We start from the raw sequence: 8830 nt of genomic DNA on the forward strand, positions 1-8830 counted from the left end.
GTTAGTTTTTGTCTATTTTCTTCTGTTTTTTATTTCAAAATAAAGGAGAAAATTAATCTTACCAACTCTCCCACATTGATGGAAGAGTGGATTTCTCACTTGAGTTTCCCTATAAATATACCCCTTGAGATTTTGGGAAACTCACTTGAGTAAGAGCTCAATTAGGCATCTCCACTTCAGAGAAAACCTATAAGCTCATTAATTACTCATGTAGTCTTTTTGGTCGGACTTGGCTAACCTCCAAGTAGTAGACCGGTCGGGTCACGTTGTGGGTGGATTTCGTCGGAGGTTCTCGCCCTTTGTGAGGCTTGGCTTTCTCAAGAAAGAGCTCCATCCGATTGAGCGAAGCACGCTACAAGGGTAATTTACTCTTTTCTCTATTCTTGTTATTTATGCATTTTGTTATATTAATTGTGAGTTTGTTCTTGGGCTCGGGTTTTATTTTTCGCGGTGAGTCAGACTCATCGAAACCCAACAGCGGTATTGGAGCCTTGCTCATTTATTTTTATAAAAAATATTTTCAAGGTGTTTTTAATGATTTATTTTTCTGGTTTATGTTACTAATTAGATTAGTAGCTCGGTTTTATTAATTTTAAACCCGTTTTAAATCTAATTTTTGTCCCCGAACCCAGATTTTTGCCCAAAAATAGTGAATTTTGGGTGGAAACAGTGTTCTGGAAACGTTTCAAGTCTTTAAGGAATGTAATAAAGCCAAAATCTCACCAGAAATGCCTTTTTTCGAGGGTTTTTCGTTTTTAACGAAATTTTTTAAATCTTTTAACCTTGAATCTTAATGGCATATTTATGGTGATTATGTATTTGGTTCTTTCCTTAATGTTTCTGCATTTTTTGTCCTCTTTAAGCATGGTTACTTTGTAGTAATTAGTGCTTGAAAGATTGGTTAAAAAAAATTCACATAATTGCAAATCCATTGCATTAAGTGTGAAAAATTTGTTCTTTGAGGCTTCTAAGTACTAAAGATCCAATCTTTAATTGTATTCAGTGCTTGGAACTTTGAGTTACTAAATTCCATGAAATTTTGTTGAACTTTTTGATTTAATCATGTATTAAGTTGATTGGAATAATAAAGTTTCAATCTTGTAATAGAAATTTCATTAATCTTCATATTGGAAGATGTAATTTTTCAAGGATTCACAAGTTAAATTTGGAATCTTTATTTGAATATTTATGTTCATAATTCCAACTCCCCTTTATTTTGTCAAATCTCATGATTAATTTAAGTTGATTAAACTAATAGTGAGTATTGCCCTTATTCATTTTGTTGCATCAAGTTGAACCAATTTTATTAAAGAATAGTTCTTAGAAATAATTTTGATTTAGTGCACTTGGATGAATTTATTTAAGTTGGACTTGTTATAATTTTTCATTTTTCTCATTAAATTAATTGTAAAACCAATTTGGAATTAATTAATTAAGTCACGCAAAAATTCGATTTTAAAATCCTGAGGCTTTGCACGAAAACCGAGGCAAAACCACCTTTGGCTAGCCGGGTTGCACAGCAGCTCGCATGTGAATGCCAAGGCGTGGCTGCCTGGTGCGTGCAGCCGTGTGTGGCTGCTGCCTGTTGACCAGTAGCATGGCGCGCCATGGCCAGCCAGCAAGCAGCAGCAGCTAGCAATGCGCGCTGCTATGCACGTGTGGCAGTGCGAGGCATGGCAGGCCGAGCGTGAGTGAGTGTGTGCAGCCTTGGTGCGTTGCGAGAGGGGAAAGCAGCCTTGTGCGTGCTGCCTTACACCTTGCAACCCGCAGCAAATGCTACTAGGCTTGGCGCCTAACCGTGTTGCGTTGGGGTGGTGCGGGCTCACCTTCCAAGCCGCATTGCCCGAGGTTGCTAGGCAGCCTTGGCTAGCAGTGGCGCGTGCCGAGCTAGTCTAGGTGCGCGAGCCACTTGCGTGCTGTTGGCTACGTGTTTGCAATTTTTTGCCGTTTTAATTATTTTAATTAATTTAACTATGTTTGTTTTAATTATTTTAATTAATTTTAGAGGCTAGGCCTCGGTTTTGAGTGACATTTGCAAAAATTTATTTTGGCAAAAATTTTGGGTTTACCGGCTTAATTAATTGGATTAATTAAGATGGATGCGGAATTTAGTGGGAGCTTCAATTTTAATTGCTCTAATTTACATAATCGGTTAAACAACTTTGACTAGTTTTAATTAGGCATGTTAATCGGATTTACTACCTAAATTAGTTACTAGTTTACGCGTGTTTGTGCATTGTTACTTGTTTATCATTGTAAAATGAATAGGCCATTCACAAATAGTGAATGGATGAATGGAATGTATATTCTCCCGCAGGTTATATAAAAATGGCAACTAGTGGGGCCCGATTAGAATAGAAAATATGAACTGCGTTCCGTCTTGTATTTTTGTAAATCTAAATACGGTCTGCGAACCGTTGAGTATTTTGTACCTTAATATTTAGATTAGTCCTAATCATAGATTCTAGTATTTGCATTATTTTGGTCATGTATTGAAAACGGAGGTTCTTAGATGACCAAGCCATGAAGTTGCAAATGACGACCCTTGAAGACTTAAGGGGTCATGCTAATTGCCAAAGGCATCATTTATTTATGTTTTCGATATATATTTATGATTATATATATGAATTATATGTTAGATGCATGTTTAGGATTTTGAATGTTGCGATGATTAATTAAGTTCACATAAATCAACAACCATAGAAACCCCAGGTCTCTAAAATATTGAGTAAAATTTGCCATTCCAAAACAGACCTATTGAGAGTAGTGATGGGCTACGCCAAAGCGAGGCATCACTATTTCTTCCTAGGATACGTAAGGCATACCGGGTATGCATGTTGGATTTGGTTATACTTAACGATATGAGTGATGGAGTCCAAACATGTTGTGACAAAGTGGATAAGATATTGAGAGAGCATTAGTACGACGATTTATCTAACCAAGAGTGGCTTGGAGCCATTAGCAAAGAGTTGCTTACCTTAGAATATTGAGTGTCAAGACAAGCCAAAGCATGCTTAACTACTCATTGTTTCTTTGGATCTTGGAATCAACTTATTCTCACCAAATAAGGAAAATTTAATGTGCGAATAAGACGTTTAAATAAGTTTGATTAATATGCATGATTTCAATCTTATTTAAGTATTGTGAATGGTTTTTCATTTCAAATTCTTTCAAATTGTAGAATCATGTCTTCAATTAACAATGACAACAACCTAATGTGCCCGGAACTTCCCAAAAAGTTACCATTTTTCTTGAACTTGGTGAACTTTAAGGAGTGGGAAGAAGAACTCCAAAAGACCCTCCAAAATTGCTACCTAGAGCACATTCTTGACATACCCATCCTGAGTTTCTACTCAAAAGGGGTTATGAGCGATGAGGCTCATGAGGAGTGGAGCTGTGATTGCAAAAGAGTCTCACGACTTATGGAAAACTCCATCCCAGAACAATGGACGGGGAAGTTCTCCAACTATTTTCCAAACATGCACCTCAAAGCTCTAGAGGGTATTGTCAATTTGAGGGTCACCAAGAGCATTAATGGCAACTATGATGGTCTCGTGGATGAAGTGGCTAGGTCACTCTCCAACATGAAGATCAAGCCACCGTAAGAGGGGTGCCTAGCCAAGCAGAGGCAAGAGGTATGGGCACAAGTCTACAATGCTAGACTAAGACTCGGAATGTCACTTCGAGCCCACGTGCTTCGAATGACAAGGCTATTCACTCACTTGGCGCTCATTGGCAAGCCAGTGGAGAATGAGCAAGCTGCTCTCATGCTATTGAGTTCTCTCCACTCGGGCTATATCGCATTAAAGATGCGGCTAACTGCCAATCGTGAGAAACTCTCTTTGATGGAGGTTGTCAATAAGCTTCAATGGGCCGACCCTTGCGGAAGTGATAGACTCAAGCTTGCTCTAAAGGCAAAGAAGAAAGAGTTCAAGAACAAGGCAAGGATGCGATGCTTCTACTGTAGTAGGCAGGGCCACTACCAGAGAGAATGCAGCATGTACCTGGAAGATGAAGCAAAGGGAAGAGAAATCTCCACCTCAAGTATTTTCTTTATAAACTACACTTGAATACAAGCAATTCATAAGGTATTAGATACCATTAATGGCTCACTATATGTTCCTATTTTAGGAACCAAGTGAGAAGGGCTTACCAAGTGAATGTGGATATACAAGCGGAAGAAGAAGTTAATCTTTCCGGAAGGCTTATAATCACATAGTTTGTCTTGACATAGAACTTGTTTAAGTTTTTGTTGTCAACCATACATTGATCTTTTGACGTTGGACGTCATGTTTTGTTTTGATCACGAGACTATTGTTTTAAAAGTCTTGTTTATATGTTTGTAGTATGACATGTTTATCTAAAATGTGTGCTTTCATTAGATAAACAAGTTTATAATGTTAATAATACCTCCAAGAAATCTAAGACCATTGAGTCAAATCAAACGTACTTGTGGCATTGTCGTCTTGGCCACATTAACATTAAACGCATCAAGAAACTAGTACAGGAAGGTGTTCTTGACTCATTCGATTTAAAATTGTCTGAAAATTGCGAAGGATGTTTATTAGGCAGGATGATAAAGCAACCATTCTCCAAATTGGGAGAAAGGGCAGGTGACTTGTTGGGCCTAATACACACCGATGTATGTGGACCAATGAGCTCCACCACAAGAAACGACCATCGATATTTTATCACTTTCACATACGACTATAGTAGATATGGCTATATCTACCTTATGTCGCATAAATCTAAATCGTTTGAAAAGTTCAAAGAATTTCAGAGTGAAGGTTAAAATCAGCTTGGCAAGAAAATCAAAGCCCTTCGAACAAATCGAGGAGGTGAATACTTAAGCCAAGAATTCAATGATCATTTGAAAGAAAAGGGTATACTTTCAGAATTGACACCTCCAGGAACTTCACAATGGAACGGATTATCCGAAAGGAGAAATCAAACCTTGTTGGACATGGTACGATCAACAATGGTCTTAGTGATCTTCCTATCTCTTTCTGGGGACACACACTTCTAACTACGACACTAACACTGAACCGTGCTCCATAAAAAAATGTAGAAAAGACTCCATACGAGATATGGACAAAGAAACCTCTTAGGTTGTCTTTTCTAAAGATATGGGGATGCGAAGCATATGTCAAGAAATTAATTTCTGGCAAACTTCACCCCAAATCTGTCACGGTTTTCTTTGTGGGTTACCCAAAAGAAACCAAAGGGTATTAATTCTACAATAAATCCGAGAATAAATTGTTTGTTGCTCGCGATGATGTCTTTTTGGAGAAGGAAAACCTTTCCAAAATGACAAGTGGGAGGAAAATCGAACTCGATGAAGTTCAAGAGCACGAGCAACAAAATCAGATTGACAGTCAAAGTGCTCAACTAGCAACTGTTGACGCTGGTCAAAATATGCAAAGTCTAACCGACAATGCAAATGCTCAGTCCGTTACCCTGCATAAGTCGTAGAGGCCGAGGTCTGAACTTGATAGGTATCTTGGTATTGCATTAACCGAGAATCAGGACATCCTGGTAATGGATGGAGACGAACCGACAACCTATAAGAAAGCGATGGCGAGCACCGACTTTGCTAAATGGCAAGAGGCCATGAGATCTGAAATGGATTCCGTATATGAAAATCAAGTCTGGGACTTGGTTGACTTACCCGAGGGTTACACACCTATCGGATGTAAGTGGATTTTCAAATTGAAAACCGAGAAAGATGGAAATGTATTCATTTACTAAGTTAGATTGGTAGCAAAAGGATACAGGAAAATTCATGGTATTGAATACGATGAAACCTTTACTCCGGTCGCAATGCTTAAATCCGTTCGGATCCTCCTAGAGATTGCTGCATATTACAACTATGAAATATGGCAGATGGACGTCAAAACCGCCTTCCTCAATGGAATTTTGGAAGAAATTGTGTATATGACACAGCCTGAAGGTTTTATCGACCAAAACAATGCTGGGAAAGTGTGTAAGCTTAAAAAGTCCATCTACGGGCTGAAGCAAGCTAGCAGAAGTTGGAATCTGCGATTCGATGAAGCCATCAGTAAGTTTGGTTTTATCAAGAATCCAGATGAATCTTGTGTTTACAAGAAGGTCAGTGGGAGTGACATCACCTTCCTAATTTTATATGTGGATGCCATATTGCTCATTAGTAATAGCATTCTAATGTTAGAGTTTGTTGATGAGTGTCATTTATAACACCCTTAGGCTAGATTTTTCTCTATAGTTTTGTGCTCATTTTTAGTCTTTTATGTCCAATTTTTAGGAAATAATGCTTTATTTGCGTGTTTGTGTGTTAGTTTAGAGAAATGCATGCTCTTAATGGTTTTCTTTCTATTTTATGCATTTCTCGGCTATTTCTTTGTTACTTTGACTTGTTGTAGGTGTGTTAAGTTTCCCGGGATTTAATTATCAAGGAGGAAGCTCGAGCGCATTCAAGGAGTTTGATAGAGCGAAGTTCGGGAATCCAATCATGCAATTGAAGCTAGCTTCACAAGCATAAGAACCTTGGAAGCAACGCTTTAGCTTGGGATATTCAAGTGCTTGGAGGTTAAAGTTGCTGCCCTTCTCACGAGCATCACCTCGAATGCACTGATGATAGGGATGCTCGGGAGCGCGGAGTTTGATCGAGCAAGCAAAGGAGCCAGGGCCTCGTGCACCACACAGGGGTGCCCGCGCGGCATAGGGGTGCGTGCGCACAGACCCAGCTGTGCGCGCGCGCGGCTGTTGGGTTTGTGCGCACGGCCCTGTGCAGCCTCCTTCACTCGATTTTTCTATTTATAGCTTTTGACTTCTTTTTTTTTGGAGACGACTTAACTTTTGTACTTTAGATATAATTTTCCAGAAATAGTAGAGAGAGAAAGTAGAGAAAGAAGCTTAAGATTTACTTGTTTGTTCTTGAATTTGATCTTAGATTTCAATTGGATCTTGAAATTCCTTCTTCAATTCAATGACAGTTTGTAAGATTTCTTTCCTTTGATTTACTTTTAATGCAATTCTTTCTAGTTTCTTGAATTTTGATTGAGATTACATTCCTTGCTCTAGAATTTGTTGATTGATTGATTTTCTTTTGATTAAGCTTTAAATGAATATGAATTTGATTGAATTTGTTTTGTTCCTTAATTTCACCATGATTAGTGAGTAGATTAGTTGCTAGGGAGAAGGGGAAGCATGCTTGATTAATGATTTTTGCTAGTTGATGATACTAAATTGATTGGATTGTTGCAATTAAATTGGTTGACATAGTTGTGCATGTGATTAATTAAACTAGGAGTGATCAACCTATAAGATTAATCTAGATTGCATTGTAGATTTCAATGACAAGAACCCTTGATTTGAGAATTGCTTTAATTGATTGAATTTGATTGTGATTTTCCTTGTTAGCCATTCATAGTGAACCCTAGTGAATTTGATTGCATTGGAGATAGATTTTGGATTCCTTTGATTGCAACTATTATTTGTCCCTTGTGATGTTGAATCAATTGAGTGATCTATAAATTAGCATAATCATTGAGCTTGCATGTGGAACCTATATCCCTAGTGTTTAGCATATTGAATTCTTCGATTTGCCTAGCTTCTTGACACTTTAGTTACCAACCACAACCATTTATATTCTTCGAATTAGCTTAACATAGGCTATAGCATCGTTCCTACTCATTCCTTTGGGTTCGACCCTTGACTTACCATATACATGTATTAGGTTGGCCGAGTGTTTACAAATTAGGTTTGGCTCTAGGAAGAGTTATATAACGACCTACATTTTCCTCTTGCCAAAATGGCATTGTTGCCTGGGAATGATATTGGTTCTTTGTTATAGTTTCTGAGTCTATTCACCTTTAATTGAAAATACAAAAAGATCTTCTTTTAGGCTACATTTGTAGCCGTGCTACTAACCATTTCTTTTGAGATTTTATGCATAGAGCACGTGGTCATTCACTAGTGCCATTTGATTCGGAAATTGAGAAAACTATTGCAAGGTTGAGGGGTGCTAGACGATCTTTGAGCCCTAGCATTTCAAGTGAAGAAGAACCACAACAAGAGGAACAAGAAAGAATGGGAGAAAATCCAAGGGTGGTGTTGAAAGAATTGGGGATTCCTGGTGCATATAGATTTGAGAGTGGGATTGCTCCACCTACAACACCGGCAAATGACTTTGAAATAAGACCGGCAATGATCACTTTGATAGAGAGGCTACAATTTAGTGGGGCCAAGCATGAAAGCCCACTAAATCATCTCAAGGAGTTTGAAAAGTATTGCAATACTATCAAGGTGAATGGAATTTCCCAAGAATTCATCCGCCTCAAGCTTTTTTCCTTTTCGCTCATAGGGCGTGCCTTGGAATGGCTAGACAAGGAAGTCAAGACGAACTCTCTAAGGACATGGGATGAAGTGACCAAGGAGTTTCTATCCCGTTTTTATCCACAAAAATAAAACGGCGGAGGCTAGAGCTTTGATTCAAGGTTTCAAGCAAAAGCCTAGTGAGAGTCTCTATGAAGCATGGGAGAGATACAAAGAGTATCAAAGAGAATGTCCTCACCACGGAATTCCTACTTACCAAATTATTCAAATCTTCTATGGAGGCCTTAGCCCTCAAGGAAAATCATGTTTAGATGGAGGAGCCGGAGGTCCTATCATGAACAAAACGGACGAGGAAGTGGTGGACATAATTGAAGACGTTGTGAGGTATTATAGAGATTGGCAAGATGGAGAAAGAGAGTCAACTAGCAAGAGTAGCTCTTCGGTGTACTCGGTTGATCATCTAAATGCAATCAACAATATATCCTCACAAATGACAAACTTGGGGAAGGAGATGTCC

The 8830-nt window shown here is 38.5% G+C and overlaps 1 non-coding gene across 1 annotated transcript; it reads right to left on the reverse strand.

Moving 5' to 3' along the window:
* Positions 1-8453: 8453 nt before the first annotated feature.
* LOC145577281 (small nucleolar RNA R71) lies at positions 8454-8559 on the reverse strand. Its single transcript, XR_014098731.1, has one exon. It is a non-coding gene; the product is annotated as a small nucleolar RNA R71 (small nucleolar RNA).
* Between the last annotated feature and the right edge of the window lie 271 nt (positions 8560-8830).

This window comes from Chenopodium album, chromosome 13, assembly GCF_948465745.1.
Source record: "Chenopodium album chromosome 13, dcCheAlbu1.1, whole genome shotgun sequence".
In the NCBI taxonomy this organism is placed as follows: Eukaryota; Viridiplantae; Streptophyta; class Magnoliopsida; order Caryophyllales; family Amaranthaceae; genus Chenopodium; species Chenopodium album.